This window comes from Vombatus ursinus, unplaced genomic scaffold, assembly GCF_900497805.2.
Source record: "Vombatus ursinus unplaced genomic scaffold, bare-nosed wombat genome assembly UNPS02014830.1, whole genome shotgun sequence".
NCBI classification, from domain to species: Eukaryota; Metazoa; Chordata; class Mammalia; order Diprotodontia; family Vombatidae; genus Vombatus; species Vombatus ursinus.
The window spans coordinates 130567-148946 of NW_020954608.1; the positions used below are offsets into that span (position 1 = coordinate 130567).

The following is an 18380-nucleotide window of genomic DNA, read 5'->3' on the forward strand; positions in this document are numbered from 1 at the left end:
AAAGGTTAGCCAGTGTCCTTATTAAAATCCAGGGAAATGCTGAAATAAGAAGAGAGAATTGAAATTGGTTCATCCCTTCTCAATTTATTGAGATGCATCAGATTTTGGCTAGGATTTTTAAAAATAGTATTTTACATATCCTTCCCACTTTTTGTGAATAATAGCATTTTGAACTATTTGAACTTGTCATTTGTAGAGCTGACTTCTTTCAAACTACTCGAAGGACTAATTGCTCAGCTCTGTTCGAAGTGAGTCTAAGACAGCACATCCCTTGGAAATTTTAAACATGGCTAGCACGTCTCTCCTGCAAACCACATTCTATATGCAGCTCCAAGTGAATGTCATCCGTTCATGAGATAATTTGCTAGAAATACTAATTTTGGGATGAACCCTTGATTCCAAGTATCTTTTCAAAAACTTTAGTTTCTCCTTAGAATGATCTAAAAGATAGCATCTGCAGACATTGTATTTTTTTTCCATTTACAGAATTTGAAGCCTACTGGGATTCTTTCAAATGCCAACATAATTTTCAGACAAAGAACTTGAAAGTTATTTATTTTATACCTCCTGTTTTATTCACCTCTTTAGTACATGAAACCTTTTAAATATTGCTTTTGACTTTTTAAAGCTCCTTTTGGTTCTACCAGACTAGTGTTACCTTATTGTACAATTTACTGAAGGCTAATAATTATTAGGACATGTAGTAGGCGGTTATCACAAGTAACATCATACTACTCGCTCTATGTACAAGCTACAATAGGGCAAATGGTACAATTAAAGGCACATTCTTTGGTGCATAACAATAGAAGCCTAGTGACATTGTGAGATTAAGAAAAGGCTAAAACATCTTTAAAACTACTCATTACCACCAGTCAAAATGTGCATATTTGACCTTTATGGTAATCAGTAGTATCTCTGCTTGTGCAGTATGTGGCTAAATAATCTTCATTTTAGACACATGGTTTTCCTTGAGATGACCTCAGGTTAACGCGGTTGATCCTGAAACTGACACAGACATTGAATCGACTCATCAGCGGTCATGATGAGAGGCCACCATATTCATCACCCAGGATATAGTGACAGGATAAAAACAGTGTTGCAGATTTTCCCTGTAAGAGACAGCGGTACTTAAATGTTGATGGCAGCTGTAGATTTAGAAGGTTGCTAAATGACTTAAAAACCAACCCCCTTCCTCCCTGAGGTGCAGATTCACTCTGTAGTATGATAATAGGGCAAGTTGCATCAAAGATAATTGCTTAGTTTATTACCTTGTTGTCTTATTATTATATCAAAGCCTCATTCTGGATTCAGAAGTCTCTTCCTCTTGATCTTCCTGCTTCCCTATAGGTCTACTATTAACCCCACTCATTTTAATTTGAATATATTATCAGTCTCTATGTACAATCTTAAAGCTAAATTATCATCTCCAAATGATAGAAAGTCTACAATATTACTGAAACTAATGTAGCAACTCCACCATCTAAAGAGACAAAGGGCCCTTTATTGTATGGAATAAATTAAAACATTCTCTCAATGTCCCTCCCTCAAACATTATACCTGAAGATCGAGAAATCAGTAGCTAGAATGGTTTTAATTCTTGAATAATGGACACTTAAAATCAAATGAAGCCAATTTTTGGAGTGGAGAGATTATCATCCTCTGATTTTAATACCAAAACATCATACCAGGTAACAGCAAGATAATTATGCCATAGATGTTATTTCCCTGGTGGTCTTGGGAGCCAGTAATGTAACTTGAAGAGATAGAATAATTTAGCAGCCACCAAAATGATGGTAGAGACAAACTTGGGAAAAAAAAGCAACCAGAAGAAGATTTTTCAAAGCACAAAGTCTAATTTCCCCAATACGTGTGGCTTGGCTGACACTTAAAAGTAGTCATTCGTAATTTCCCTAACATATACAATATTAATTTGTGTGTACCCAGAAAATCTGGCTACTTCCTGTACTTCAAAGTCATTGCCTTTGCTACGAGACCTAGAAAGTGCTTCAGGATTCATTATGACATGTGGAATATATAAGCAATAAGGCATGACAGGGAGTGTGGTTATCATAAGATAATCACACCCCTGGGTCATTACAAAGCAGGAGGTGCAGTGGAGCACCTCTCATTCCCCCTGGGGTGTGATTATATCATGATAAGCACACTTCATGCAGTTACCTTATTGCTTTTATAAAAAGTCTTTGTTGGGAAGAAAAACTGTATTTTTTTGCTTAAAGAAGATAAAGTTGGCAGTTTACAATGCTGAACAGTAGTTTCAGCTAAGCTGAATGGTTTATACGTATTAATCTACCCCCTTAAGAATGTACAGCTGCCAATGCCAATCAGAATTCATCACTCCAAGCCAGTTTCCATTCAGCAGTTCTGTGTTCAAATGATTCATCCTAGGAAAAAAAAGTGAAGCATTATCACACAAAGTCCAATATCCAATAACTGCTGTTGGAAACATTTTTTTTTAAACACAAGGCAAAAATGGATGGGAAGGGGACAAAGGGAAGAGGAAAAACTCAACAAAATCATACTGGCAAATTCAAAATGCTGGCTAAAACAGTTGGTAGATGGTAAGATTTTTAAAGTTCCTTGTTTACTCCCATTTATGTAGGATCTCTTTCACAAATTCACAGTGACAATTCAATTTAGGGTGCTAGGTCGAGCACTAAATCCCATTGCTGTCATTCATATGATAGCCTAAGGCCCCTACTGTGATCTCTCAAATTTACAAATGTCTATCTTGGATTATGCAATATGTTTTCTATGTGACACTAGATAGATTTGCTAAATCTCATTTCCTGCTTTACAAAAATGAGCATACTCTAACATAATAATATTACTATAATCATAACAATAATCATAGCTTGAGATTTTCTACCATGCCTAACTTCTGAGCAGCTCTAAGTGTTTAGCATACATTTCTATCATTTTTTTTTCAGTCCTGTGAGGAAATTAAAAGATGAACAGTATTTTCCCCATTTCATAGATAGGGAGCCTGAGGGACAGAAAAGCCATTCCATGATCAAGGTAAATTTTGAAATCAAACCCAAATATCCTAATTCCCAATACATAAGTCTTTCTACTAGACCTTGGGCAATATTCCTTAGCTTCTGGGTCACACTGTAAAATGAAGTTGAAATAGATGATCACTAAGGTCCTTTCTATTTCTAAAATTTTATGATTCTGCAAGAGATAATTAGCTTGAACATTAATGCTAAAGAGAACATCAAAAGTTTGACCCCACCTCAGATTGTTTGATTTTACTCTGTTCTATGGATAGACTAAGAATCTCAACAAGCCAGTTATTGGCCATCCTCTCTGACAGAATAAAGACTAGATTAAAGTACAAATCCATCTTTATTTTAAAAAAATCAAAGTGGGAGCTGTACTATTGACATGCCAATAATGTCACCATCACAAGAAAGAAAACTAGGTTAAAAAGTAGGATGGATTAATTATGAGTTAGGCATCATGCATCTATCTTCACAAAGACAATTTAAATTATTTTTATTTGGACATGTTCTCTTCTTGTAACGATCTACTTTGAACTTATATTTTGTAGCCTTCTGACTCCTGAAGCTGAGCATTAAGAGGCAGCAGGACATAGTGAATAGGGCGCTAGATTTGGAGTTAGGAAGACCTGCCTCAGACGCTTATTATCTGGGTGACTCTGGGTAAGTTACTTAACTTCTCTGTGCCTCAGTTTCTTCATCATTAAAATTTAGCAGTTGGTTGCTTTCTCAAGGGGTAGAGGAGGGGCAGGTGAGAAGGAAACAATTTGGAACTCAAAATTAAAAAAATTTTTTTGCATATAATTGGGAAATATCTAATAAAATAAAAATTTTAAATAAAATTAAGCAGTTGGACTCCATGGCCTTCTAAGATCCTTACTATCTCCTTAATCTATTATCTATGAACTCTTTTATAAAGGCTCAATCCCACCCTATATTGTGGAATCAATCATGTCCCTAAGCAGGAAGAATATAACAAGCCTTGAATTCACAATTCAGAGGCTATTTTTCTTCCTCTCTTTTGCTGATATTGATAACTCAGGTCCCTACTATTTCAATTCAAGTCACTTCAATTCAACAAATATTTAATAAATAAATATTATATGCCAGGAACTGTTCTAGTTAGTGGGGTTACAAAGACCAAAATAAAGAGTCCCTACCTTTAAGGAGTTTACATTCTACTATAAGTTGGGAGGGATTCATCATATAAACAAGAAGGTACAATACAGAGACAGGTCATGATGGGGACAAAGGAAAGAACAATGAGTTGTAGAAGGATTTGAGGAAGGAGCTAGGGAAATCAGGGAAGACTAAACAGAGGAGGTAGCACTTGACTTGAGCCTAAAACAAGATAAAAAATTATAAAGAGGAAAATGTATCCTAGGAATGGTAGAAAGCCCTTGAGAATGTACAGAGACAGGTAATGACAGGTTGAATTCATGAAAGACCTAGAAGCTCAGGTTGACTGGACCTTAGAATGTATTAAGAAAAGTAATATGAAATAAGACTAGAAAGTTGGGCTGGAGTTAGACTGCAGAGTGGCAAATTCCAGGCTAAGCAGCTAACATTGAATCCTAATAGCTGCTAGAGCAACATGTCTCACACATTGGCCCTCCATACCACCACTCCCAAATGCTACCCCAACATCTAGTCTCTCTGTGGGTCTGAATACATACAAAGCTATGAACTTGGGTTCACTATGAACCCAAGTTTTAATTTGTTCTATATCAAATAAGCAATTGGGAACCACTAAAGATTTTTTAGCAGGAGGCTGACATAGTTAGGCCTTTGCCTTAGAAAGAGAATTTTGACAGTTCTATGAAGAATAGATTAGACCAAATGGTATGGGTTAGATTAGTTAACCTTGAGGGCCCTACCAATTCTCAAATTCTATGATTTTGTGATTGGTGATACCAGAGATTGGAATTAGAGAAATCAATTAAATAGTCACCATATTATTGTTTGAGGTTCTAAACTAAAAAGGTGTGTGAATTACTTGGGACAAGCAATAATGCCAAATTATTTCTCAGAAAAGAAGCAAAGATTTTAAGAGGGACTTAGCTGTTGCATGATGGTTATTGATTTCACTGGTGTGTAGTGGGTCTTCAGGGAGGGCTAGAACCTTTGTTGTGAGGGCTTGCTGAGCACTTTCAGGGTCACTTATCTACTTTGGTGTCCACTCTTCACCCAACTCTCCCCTGTGGCTCCAAGAAGCTATAGCATGGTCAGCAGCCCCACCCTGGTAAAACCATCTTGGCAAACAGGCTAAACCAGGTTGAGGGTAACCAACAGGCCTTAAACCCATCAGTGAGTTAGAGAGATGTCTATCCCAAGTATGTGAAGACTTCCCCAGAAGAATGGGCAGATGAGAACAATTTGTTCCAATGGCCATGAAGGCCGTTGAAGCAGGCACTGTGGAGGCTTGGAGCTTGGTCAGACATCAAAAAAAAAAAAAGCCAAGGTTATTTATTGCATCCTGTGTTGTAGCCAGTTGTCCCAACTTTTGTCTTGCCAATGGACTTCAATGACTGGAAGGCAGAGTGAGGCTGATGACTTTGTGCTACTCTGCCTCACTTAAATCCAATTTATGTTCAAGTCAAGTCATCATTCCGTGATGTCATTGGTCCTGTTTGAAATGAAGGATGAATAACAACTTGATTTCACTATAATGTGATACAAATACAAGCATCTTCAAGTTGAAACTACAGTAATAAAACTAGTTTTTGGCTTTGGTTTTGTTTTGGGTTTTTTTTTAAGCAGCTACTTACTAACCATTGCTATGAAGAAAAAATGTTTGTTGAGGGCAAAGCAATATAAAAATTACAGTATTAAGATTGGGAAAAGGTAATTTTCACTGATGAAACTCACCTTTCTATTCAAGAAGCTGTCATTGCCACCACCACCACCACCACTACAAATCTCATTTGGTCCTTCCAACAACTCAGAGTTAAGAAAGCTTTTTATCTCCACTTTACCCATTAGGAAAATGAGGCTGAGAGATTAAGTGATAAAGGGTCAATCAGAAGAAGTCCAGGTGAGCTTGTAAAATTGGAACTTCATCAAACTGTTGACTAATAGAAACGTTAGGAGGATTGTTTACTTCCAGTAGACTGGTAATTCGTGTCCCTGCTGTGGGAATAATGAACTCTGATAAATATATAGACATACTGAAAAGTAGAATTGCTCTAGAATTACAGAAATTTCCAAATGGCAACAAAAATACTGCAATATGACCTTGCACACTATCAAGTCACAGAAAGATGAAGAAATGTAGCTAAGCAATGAAGATAAATATTCTTTAATGTCTTGGGAATTCATCTTCTTTAAATACCATTAAAACCTATGGGATAGAATCAAAACTAGACCTGGGAAAATGAACTGTTCATCAAAGGTTTGCTTAATATCTAGTATGATATGTACTTTTATGATAAGGAATGAAAGATATGTTTTAAATCTTGGGAATTCAATGACAAATTATATAAAACAAGTGATTGAACCAAAAGGACATAAGAAAATTGAAGTTTTTTTTTTCAATATATAGAAAATTATAGGGTTTATTGTATGTCAATATATTGATAGGAAGATTGAACCAAGTACTAAATGTCTTAAGAAACAAGGGAGAGTAATTTAGCGAGTGTTGGGTAACAGCAACAAGGATAGGTACAGATTGATATGATTGGATAAATTGAAACTCTAAGAAGGCCACTTAATGATGATGGCAGTGGAAGGGTTTGAAAGTGATAGTGGGGAATGAGGGATATATTGACTTCTGGCAAAGAGCATTCTAGAACATGAGAAAGGTAGCTATCCTAGGAGAAGGTATCAGTAATGAAATGAAAAATAGGTTCTTGTAAATGGTTGGAAGAAGAAAAGAGTATGAGAGAAAGATATTTAGGTTGGAGGGAAATTTTTAACCACAGAATGGGGAGCTCTGGGGGGGTACAAAGTAAAAGAAAAGTAGAAAACAATAGGATCTTGGGTGGATTTCACAAAATTCCAAGCCCTGTATCTAACCCTGTCTAATATGTGAATGTGAAAGCAAAGTCTATTGTGCTGTCATTAATGTGGCCTGACTCTGAATCCTCCAAGACAAGCCTGACTCTGCCTTTCATGAGGGGGTTGTTTCAAGCCAGTATTGCCACTATCATCCTGCGCTTGGCAAAGAGCACTGTGGGTTTTGCTACTGCTAGGACCTGACTCTTTTCTTCTATGCTGGGACTGGGTCCTTCAAGCCAGAGGGTCACTGTCATAGAGGGACAATCTGATCCACCAAATTGATGGGGTCAGAAACTCACACAGGGTGAGTCAGCCAACTCTGAAAGATTCCGGCCAATAGTGCCAGAGCTAAGGTTGGGATGCTGCTACTGCCTCACTTATCCTCTGAGAATAGAAGGGTGGATTAAAATGTAAAGAGGTTAATTGGTATGAAGGGAAGGTGATAAACAAATTATAATAGATGGCCTCAATTTTCTCAGCAAAGGAGAGCATTCATTTGCCAGATGAGAGGGGAGTAGGGTGGCTTTGAGATCTAAAGACGGAGTAGCCACTTTGGGAGTGTGCAAGAGTGAAACAAAGTGAATAAAAGGATTTCTCCACATGGATGGTGAGATTCTAAGTGCCCCTGAGGGGAGCTGGGCGTAATGTTGGATAGAGGAGGGGAAGCATAGATTCAATCTATCAAAACCATTTCCTTTAGAAACTTTACCCCCTCCCTTTGTAGATCCCCTCTGGGAGGCAGGCTACAAAGGGAATTCATCTTTATGAGGTCAAGTATGAATAATTCCCCATGTCAGCCACCTAAAAAGGGACAAGGGGAGATCCACATCTGGAGCCTATAATATATTTTTAGCTGATTCTATAGCAGTAGGTCCTCAGAGAGTTTCCCAAGCCTTTAGATCTTTGCTGGGGACAGTGTCTCATCACTGACTCCATTAGATCATGCCTTAGAAGCAACTACTCCAATGATTTATCAAGTTTCCTTTTGGATTTTTCATGTAAATCCCTCAGTTCCTTGGTAGTGAAAACCCTTGTACACCATGGTCCCCCAGTTGAGAAAATCAGTCTCATCTAGTGAGTCTATTAAGTCTGGAGTTTTTTGTTTTTGTTTTTAACCACCAGTGGAAATTCCCAAGTCCCTTCCTTCTCTCATTCTCCTATGCCATGTCTCCAATCTCAGGATTCAGCGAAACTTCTGCTCTGGCAATCACACTGTGGGTTTCTAGCTTCACTCTGTTAGCCTCCACTCCCATTTAAAGAGTTCTCTTCACTTGAGCTAATAGCAGTTCCATTAACTATCCCTCAACCTCCATTTCAGTTCAGTCATTTTTCAGCCTTTGTGACCCCATTCCACGGTTTCTTGGCAAAGGTACTAGAGTGCTTTGCCATTTCTGTCTCCAGCTCATTTTACAGAAGAGGAAACTGAAGCAAGCAAGCGTTTGAGAGACTTGCCCAGGGTTACACATCTAGCAAGTGTCTGAAGTTGAATCTGAGCTTAGGTGTTCCTGACTCCAGGCCCAGCAGTCAATCCTCTGCACCACCTAGCTGCCCTCAACCTTTATTACAAGGTGTTTAAAAGTTGAGAGCTTTGTCTCTAGTTGGTAAATGCACTGAACCAATTTAGTTCTAATGTTATACTTCCAATTCAACTTCTCCAGGAATGTTGGACCTGGTTATTGTTTTTACCCTCCCTGAAAGTTAATTGCTCTGCATGAGCGATGGCCTACTCTCTGTTCCATCAAAAGGAATCTCTATATACTAGCAGAAGGGCTTTTGTGAAAGATAACACAGTAGCATAACTGTATCTGGCAATCTAGTCACTCCATCCTCCATATTTGCTGCATCCTTCTCCCAATTCATCCACGATTTAAGCTGCAAAGCCATCAATTTTTATTGTTCCTTTGTCGTTTTCAGTCATGTCTGACCCTTTGTGACTCCATTTGGAATTTTCTTAGCAAAGATACTGGAGTGGTTTGCTATTTCTTTCTCCATCTCATTTTAGAGATGAGAAAACTGAGGCAAACAGAGTTAAGTGACTTGCCCAGGGTCACACATCTAGTAAGTGCCTGAAGCTGGATTTGAACTTAGGTCTTCCTGATTCTAGGCCCAGCACTTCACCTACTGCACCACCTAGCTCCTATCTCATGCCAATTGCCAACTTCACCAAATATCGGGGGCAAGCTTAATGCTGACATCCTGTTAGCTCAGGTTCGATGTTGGGATGAAATGAAGCATTCATGGATGATCGTTGCATAGTGCACTTAGCCCTAACACAGAAAGGATAAATGGTGGCACCTAAGTCAGGTAGATATGCCTCCCTCCTCTGCCTTGTCTTCATACAAAAACATACCTGGTCATCAGGACAGAGTGCAGTGAATCAAGTGGTCTTGAACATCTACTGAATCTGAAGGATACAGACCCCATGTGGGTGGGATATGTTACACCCTTAGGCACATCAATACACCTAGAGGCAGGAAACAAGGATGTTCCCTAAACATGGGTTTTTTCACAAGTCTGTATTTTATATAGTCTTCCCATTGATTCTATGTGAATTTGTGGGAAAGTGCTGAGGAAGAGAGTCCACCAGACGTATTATCAAATATTTTATTACTATTCCAGATCCTATATTATTGTTGACAAATGAAAAGAAAAGGAGTGGGTATTTGGGTAGTCTGAACACTTCACAGGTACTCTGATAATATATATAAAAAAAGAAAAAAACAGAAGGAAACCTTCAGCATATTGAGTGAATTTTCTGCGTAGGACAGCCACGTAGGATAAGAAGACATGGTTGGATTGCAATCTGTACTCTTCAGAGAATACCCACATCAGTTAGATCATAGTTTGATAAGAGGCATTTTGTCTATCCAGCTCTCACTCTCTCTGTCTCTGTCTTCCCCCTACATAACATACATATATATATATATGCAATAAATAGAGCTATAATTTTACATATTCATACTTACATGCATATGTACACATGTGTGTAAATTCACAGCTCTATTGATAATTCTATATATAGAGAGAGATACAAATACATATATATATAAACTTCAATATCTCAATAGATTCACCTATTGACCTACAAAAGATTGAAAAGGGGATATATATACATATATACATACCTGTCTACATATATACACATATGTGTATATGTATATAAATACATATATCTGTATATGTATATAGTGTCTGCATGCACTATGACCTCAAAACATTAGGTCCACAAACTTCTCCATTCTCAAATAGCACAAAATAAATAGAATATTTTAAAATATTCACTCATGTAAGAAATTAATTATATCAATAAATAGGTAAAATCACATTATTAGCCCACATTTTATAGTCATTTTCAGTTTGCAAAATACTTTTCTCCCAACAATCTTATGAGATAGAAAAGGCAAATATTATGTTGACTTTGTAGATCAGATAACTGAGTGAGGCATACAGAGGTAAGGTCACACACCTAGTAAGGTACAGTTTCATCAGAAACAGGCCATGCCAGATAAATCTCATTTACTTTTTTGATAACAGGAACATCATTTCACATCAGGGATATGCCACAGGTATATTGTAGCTAAATTTAAGCAAATCAGTTGATAAAGTCTTTTACGCTATTCTTGTGGACAAGATGGAGAGATATGGAATAGACAAAAGTATATGGACAAAGTCAACGAATAGTAATTTAAGAAAATGATAATTTAGAGAAAGGTCTGTCTTTAAATAAGTTCTCTAGGGATTGATGTTTAACCATGGACTGTTTAATATTTTTTATCAATAATTTGGATTAAGGCATTAATGGCACACTTAGAAATGTGTAATGACACAAAGCCAAGAGAAATAGCTAGCATATTTGGACAACAGAGTAAGTTCCCAAGATTTTAACAGGAGAAAATGTCTCATTGAATCTATTAAGATGAAGCTCAATAAAAATTAAATATAAAGTCTTATACTTGAACCCCCCCAAAAATGAACTTCACAAATACAAAATGGGAAAGGCATTGATAAGTAACCATTTGTCTGAAAAAGATTTGTATTACAAGGGCAATGTGGATTACAATCCAACAATGTGGATTACAAACAATGTGAAATGGCAGATAAAAATGTAGTCATAGACTGTATTGAGATGTATGGCATCCAGGACTTGGGAATTAATAGGCTCAACATATCCTGCCTTGGGCAAATGGTATTTATAAGTTGGGTTGCCAGATTTTGGTAGAGTATTCATAGGAGGTCAATCATGATGGAGGAGGACTTCAAAAACTATATGAAGATCATCGGAAATAACTGGGGATGGTGAGACTGGAACAGATAATACTCAAGAGGGTCATAATAGCTGTCTTCAAATATTTGTATGGTTGTAATATGGAAGAAAGACTGTGTTCTGCTTGGGCACAAAGCAAGAGTAGGAACAGTGGGCAAAAAATAACTAGAGGCAGGTTTTCGGTTTCATGCAAGAAATTTCTTAACAACTATAGCTATTCTAAACTGAAAAGGGTTGCCTTAGAAGGTTTCTTCACCAGAAGTCTTCAAGCAAAGAATTGACTATATAACAAGTATGTTGTAGAGGGTATTAATTATTAACAGTTGGTGTAGATGGTCTCTGAGGTCCACTCCAACTCTGAGATTCCATAATTTTGTGATTCCTATTCCAGCTGACACCAACTTCACATTACACTGTATCACCATTCCCTTCAAAGATATATGGCACATATTAAATAATGTATGTAAGTGCAGGGTAAGGCAGGTGTCACTTGACAACTGTAAGCTTTTTTTATAATTAATTAATTTTTACTTTTCAACATTCACTTCCATAAGATTTTGAGTTTTAAATTTTCTCCTATTCCCACTCCCCTCCATGTACATTTTTTTTTAACATTTTCTGTCATTAAAACAGTTTAGGTTGTTTTTACACTTTAGTTATGCTACCAAGAGAATTGCAATATCAAATTAGGGCAACATAAACTTAAAGTAAATGAACAATATTTGTTGGTCTAGGGTTGGATGGCCCATTACTTAAAGCTAGCCCATCAACATGTGGATTCTAGATGGATACAATGAACTGGGAACCAGAGATGGGGAGGAAGACAAGTTGGCTTGCCTTTGGGAACTGGCACAGAGCTTGTTATAATGATCTCAAACTTCTCCCTGAAACAAAGACCCATCTTTTTTTTTTAACAATAATAATATTCTTCTTGGAGTGCTATGTGGTTTCAAGTCCTAGAATACCACAATGTCTGAAAAATTAAAGTTGAGAGTTTCTCAGAGGGCAACGGAGAGATACTTGATGGGCACAAGTAGGCTGAAATACAGTACAAACAACTATTCAGGATAAGTGAAGTAAATGTTATAATTAGATAGATGTGTGATTGGGGGGAAAAGATGACAAAATTGCATAGGAAGGATAAGCTATTGGCCATCTATGTGATTCACTGGTATCTGTACAAATAACAAGAGACTTTTGGAAGGACACTTACCCTGTCTCCATCCCCCCAATTGTGTTTAGTGTGCCCCTTGTAGGAATCTATGTGAGGACATGGAAAAGAGTAGCATGAGACAGGCAAGGATGATGAGTTGCAATCTTCATTGTTGGAGAAGTACTCATAGAAATCCAGTAATGGATCCTTCAAGGCATCAAATGTCCAGAAGTTAAACTTACTTCAGATATGAAAGACAGAATATGGTATAAGATCTACTCACTTTTACATAAAGTAAAATAATCATGCTCCAATATTTTAAGGATGCATGATTTTTTATTGGTTGTGTGTATTCTTTCACTTGATACGTATCAAAAGTTCTTCTATGCCTTAAGAGATTTCTTCATTAGTTGCTGTTTTTTTCTATAAGCATAACCATGTGATGCTTCTCTTATGGTAAAGATTATTTTATGGTTAGCATTTGTTAGCTTAGCTAAGCTTATCCTTGCTCAGAAGACACAGTTGGTCACCGATTTCATACATCACATGTAACATAAGAGAAAAGGAGGAAATATGTTGGATTCACTTTGATATTGAGTTTGAGGTGCCAATGTGGGTGACTCAGGTGTATATATCTATGTATACACTCTAGTTAGAGCTAAGGTTAAAGGAAATGTAACCTCTCAGATACAAGTTCATGATACTCCTATTCCTTATTCCAATCTTATTGCTGACTCAAATGCTTTTTAAGCTTTGAGAAAGGTTGTTATTTTTCTTTCTTATATAGGACTGCTCCTGGGTTATTCCATAGATCTTGACTAATTTAGAGATCTGTTTTCTTTTGTTTATTTGATACAATCCAACAAACATGTTTAAAGTGTTTCTAGATTGCTATGTTAGAGGTGTTATAAATACAAAGATAAGACATAACCCCTGACCTCCTGAAGCTTACAACAGAGACCTATGACAAAGCACAATTCACTATAATATATAATGAATGCATGAGAAAAGTGAAAATAGGGTGCAAAGGAAAAAGGATTATTATGGAAAAGAGGTATTGAAGGAAGAGAGAGATTAGGAAAGACTGTGGAATAAGTGACGTTTTTGTTGAGATTTGAAAGATAGGATTTGAACAGGTAGGATGTGTGGAGTGAGGATGATCAAGTGCTATTATTTTCCCTATTTTGTAGTTGAGGAAACTGAGGCAGAAAAGTATTCAACTTGAAATAAAAATTGATAAGGCAGGGGAGGGATCAGAGAGACCAGGCAGAGGCTATTGAAATAGTCCGGACCCTGTTATGGACCCTGTACTACAGTACTAACTATAGAAATAATAAGCTAATGTGAAAATATGTTTAGTAGGAATGTATATGTAGAGCCTATATCAGATTGCATGCTGTCTTGGGGAGGGAGGAGGTGAGTGAGGTGGAGAAAATTTAAAACTCAAAAGCTTATGGAACTGAATGTTGAAAACTAAAAATAAATAAATTAATTAAAAAAAAAAAGAAATAGTGAGCCATTTCCCATCCATGGGAAGTTATGTGAGATGGAATACACAGCACAGAATAGTAGAAAGAATACTAAATTTGGAGCTAGAAGACCTAGGTTTGAATCCTAGTTGTTTTATTTACTACCTGTGTGGCCCTGAGCAAGTCACTTAACTTCTCTGGGCCTCAGTTTCTTGATCTGTGAAATGATGGGGTTAGACAAGATGATCTCTAAGGATCCTTTGCAGCTCCAAGTTTTTGATCCTATAATATTTCACCTGCTTCAATGTGGGAGGTAAAGAAGGGGGAAGAATCAAAAATACAAAAAAGGACTTGAAATGGGAGACTTGGTGAAGGATTGTGCCAGTGACAGAAATGGTGAATTCAGAAAGAAGAACAAGTTTTGAGAAAAATAAGCTCAGGACTGGACATGTGGAGTTTAAAGGGCCAGTAAGAAATCTAGTTAGATTAGGCCTATAGGTAAGTGGAAAGGCAGGGAATAGGAAAGTGTTTCTCTCCTTCCCACTTTTTATCTTCATTGAGCCCTTAGGTTCCAAATCTCTCCATTGCTAAGAAGAAACTGATTTTAATTTACTTCTGCAAAACTCATACTTAGTCTTCTGTTTGGGTCTCCTTACCCTTGTGTGGGACCTGCTTTATGACTCCCAAGGCTCTTCAAAAATAAAGAAATGAAACTTGTTTCCTTCCTTAACATAATTAACTCATTCACTCAATATTTGTCCCAATTGTGAAATGTAAAATTGTGAAATAATTCTTCTTTTTACATTGAGTCTCGACTACAGGTTTCTTGAAGAGTCCAGACTTGTTTTTCTTTCTTTAAATTCTTCAGCACCATTAGACTAACTAAAACATAGGAAGTTCTTAAAATTTTTCTCCAATATGAATTTATCAGTTCTGGAAAGAATTGCAAATTACTACCCATATGAAAGAGTACTCCAAATCACTAATAATATAAATTCAAAACAACTCTGATGTTTAATGACATCCCCAACAAATCAGCAAAGATAATTATAATAACTAAGCTTGGCCAGGAGAAGACATATAAGAATGCGATTCCTTCCCTTCTTTTCAGAGGTAAGGGGATTACAAAAGTGAAACGCTGCATATACTGTCAGATTAAGCTGATGTGTTGGCTTATTTTGCTGAATTCCTTTATTTTGGAAATTCTTTGCATCAAGAAATTATTGTCTGGATAGAGAAAAGGGGAGGGATATATGCATAAATCAAGGTGATATAAAAAGATATTAATTAAAACTTTAAAATAAATAAAAACTTTAAAATAAAATAATTAAAATAAAATAAACACTAAATAAAATAAATAAAAAGCAAGGCCAGGGCCTATGGACTTTTAGAAAATTAAAGTAATAATATTGGTGGAAATTACATGACCAATCAAGGAAGGGAAGATTAATTTAGTTATTCTCATTCCATGTGATGATCATGGGATCATAGAGTTAGAGAAGAAAGGAAACTTAGTAGTCATTTAGTCCAGCAAACTTATTTTACAGATAAGGAAACTGAAGCCCAGAAAGGTGAACTAATTTGCCCAAGGTCATACACGGAGTAAACACCAGAGCTAAGATCTGAATCCATTTCCTCAGACATGAAATCCAATGCTCTTTTCACCATAACATATCTGTCAGTGTGAATGATGAGCTCAGTTGTAGGGGGAATAAAATCACAAATTATTTCCTCTGATTTTTTTGTCTAAAAGAAGACTGGGGAAATGAAAAAATCTGCATTAAAAGAAAAATAGTCAAAAAGTGTTTTTAAGTATTAAATATTGTTATTCAATTAAACAAATATTTATTAATTGCTTACTATTTCTAGGCAACATGCTTATATTGGGGATACTTTGATATTTCATCAGACCTAGGCTCTCACAGTTTTTGGTTTCTTTGCTGGGGGGGGGGAAGCTTACAAACATGCAAATTGGCCTTTCCTTTCTGTCTTCTGTAGGTCTTGTCCATTTCATCCCATATATCCACTACAGGCTCCAATGTGCTAGGGGTCTCTCTCTAATCTCTTGATATTTCATGGACACAAAGAATCATATGGGTTGTCCATCAGTTATCCTTAATTAATGCTATATTATCAGCCCATCTTTTTTTCTGGTCACACACTTCTCTGATGAAATCATTCTGACAATATATAAATGGTGAAAATTTCTCAGATTCAGACATTTTTTTATCCCAACACTGGATGTAACAAGATAAGGCAAGCCTATTAGAAAAGCTATTGGGTTAAATGCATTTATTCCAAAATATAACTTTTTTTTAAACCATTTACTATAGGGACATAGGGATGAGGCAATCATTGCTGTATCATTGCTGTACATAAGTGAAATGATTAGAATACCAGGTGATTGCAATACCAAGCTCCTAGTTGTCAATTAGGAGTATCATTGATAGGATCAGAGAGGTCAGCTTGTCTGGCTTCTAAAGAAAGGAGGTACTAATCTGTTTAAGATAAAAGTCAGCTGGAGGCCTTGATGTGACTTCCTTGGTCAGAACTGGTTCAAAGAAACTAAGATTTTAATTGACATTTTTTTTCCATCTTCATGGTGTATGCATAACATTATTTTGTTCCACTTTTATTTTATTCTGCATCAAGGAATGAGGAAGCCACAACACTGCTTATAGTATTTTATATCCTTCTTTTAGACACTTTAGATTCTTTTTTATGTTTTTAAAAAAATTTTATTGAAATTTTTTCTATCACCAGAATCTTAACTTGCATTCCTCCCATCTTCTCCAAGAGAGCCATCTCATAGAACAAATGATTGTTTTAAGAGGGTGAAAGTGGAAGAGAAAAAGTCAGCAAAAATGATAAACACACACACACACACACACATACACACACACATACACACACACACACACACACACACAAACTCCCATCTTTGCAAAGTGGTGAGAGAAGAGTCTTCTCTGATCTCTCCCTTGGGGATGTGTTTTTCTGTTTAATTCTGCCACATTCACTATTGTCTTGAGGTTATTTTTTAATTTTTTTTGTGTGTGTGTGAGGCAATTGGGGCTAAGTGACTTGCCCAGGGTCACACAGTTAGTAAATGTCAAGTGTCTGAGGTCGGATTTGAACTCGGGTCCTCCTGACTGCAAGGCCAGAACTCTATCCACTGTGCCACCTCTACCCTTAGAGGTTATTCTTAACTTGAATTTACAAGTTTTAAAAGCTGCCTCAAGAAGGGAGAGGGTAGGCAGGTGTAGTTCAACTGACTTTCATAGTGTAAAGACTTCCCTTGTATCCAGCTAACCACTTGAGAAAAAGACAAACAGTAGAGAAAGTGGGAGAGAATCCGAGGAAAGCCCCAGAAGTAACTGATGGTTTCACCATCAACCTCCTTGTAGCATCTCAGATGCTCACTGGCAGACTCTAGAGTCTGAGGGCACATGAGCTGTCTTGGCATCCTGCTGGCATTGGGAAGTGGCACCAAATCTCCCTCAGCTCAACCTACAAAAGTAAAGTTTAAAAAAGGAACTGCAGCTGGGTGGCTGCTCTGACTCCTCCCATCCAGCAAGTTCTGACTTGCTATTGCTTGGTATCTGGGAGCCAGGTGGGAGCCTGGGAAACAAAAGGTCATCTTCAAAATCTTCCAGTTGTTCTAGGACAACTGAGGGGGGCGCAAATAATTCTTCATCAGGACTCCCTTCACTTTCGCTGCTCTCTAGGTCACTAGAAGCAGACATCATCCAAAGTGGAGCCTGAAGGTGGGGCTTCCTGATCTGTCTGCTCACTTGTTTCACTTTCTTTGTGTATTTCTTCCTCATCCTCTTCCAGCTCTCCAGCTCTTCCACTTCTCTCTACAGCATTTATATAGCTCTGTTCTAACTCAGTTTGCACATTGTGAAGGTGGGGGCCACCAGCGTGCATTCCTTGTTCTTAGAGTTTGACATAGCCATTGCTGTAGACGTCATTGGCATGACCATCATGGCTGTGATGGTCACTGTGATCACTGCTGCTGTCATGCTTCTCAGTGCTGTCATCAGAATCATCACCACCACTGTCATCACTGCTGTTGTCTTTGTCATCAGTCTGGTTGGCGGGGGGGAGGTCAGGACACATAAGGGCATCTTCCAAGTATTCAAAATTTCCTGGGACACAATGGGGTGGCAAAGGAAGTATGATGAATTCATCAGAACTCTGTTCACTTCCACTGTTCTCTGGGTCACTTGAAACTGTCATGGTGGCCCCTATGACCAACATGGAGCCTGAAGGTGAGGTTTCATTTTCTTCAAGTTGATTTCTTGATTCCCTCTCTTTCTGTAATTCTCCTTCCTTCTCTCCATTGCCACAATTTCACTTTTTTCTACAGTTTGTCTTTTGGAGTTCTGAAACATTTCTGCTTAGAAAGTGGAGGTAAGCACTGTATGTTGCCTTTTCCTAGAAGTTGGACTTTGATGTCCTTACTGGAGGCTTCT

General features: G+C 37.3%; 1 long non-coding RNA gene across 1 annotated transcript in view; it reads right to left on the bottom strand.

Moving 5' to 3' along the window:
• Positions 1–434: 434 nt before the first annotated feature.
• The window catches only part of LOC114025390, a 91117-nt gene continuing 73171 nt past the window's right edge, over positions 435–18380 (bottom strand). Inside the window, exons 4-5 of the long non-coding RNA XR_003567019.1 lie at positions 2312–2402; positions 435–1109 (exon numbers count right to left, since the gene is read on the bottom strand). This is a non-coding gene — a long non-coding RNA (uncharacterized LOC114025390). The remainder of the gene's footprint in view (positions 1110–2311; positions 2403–18380) is intronic.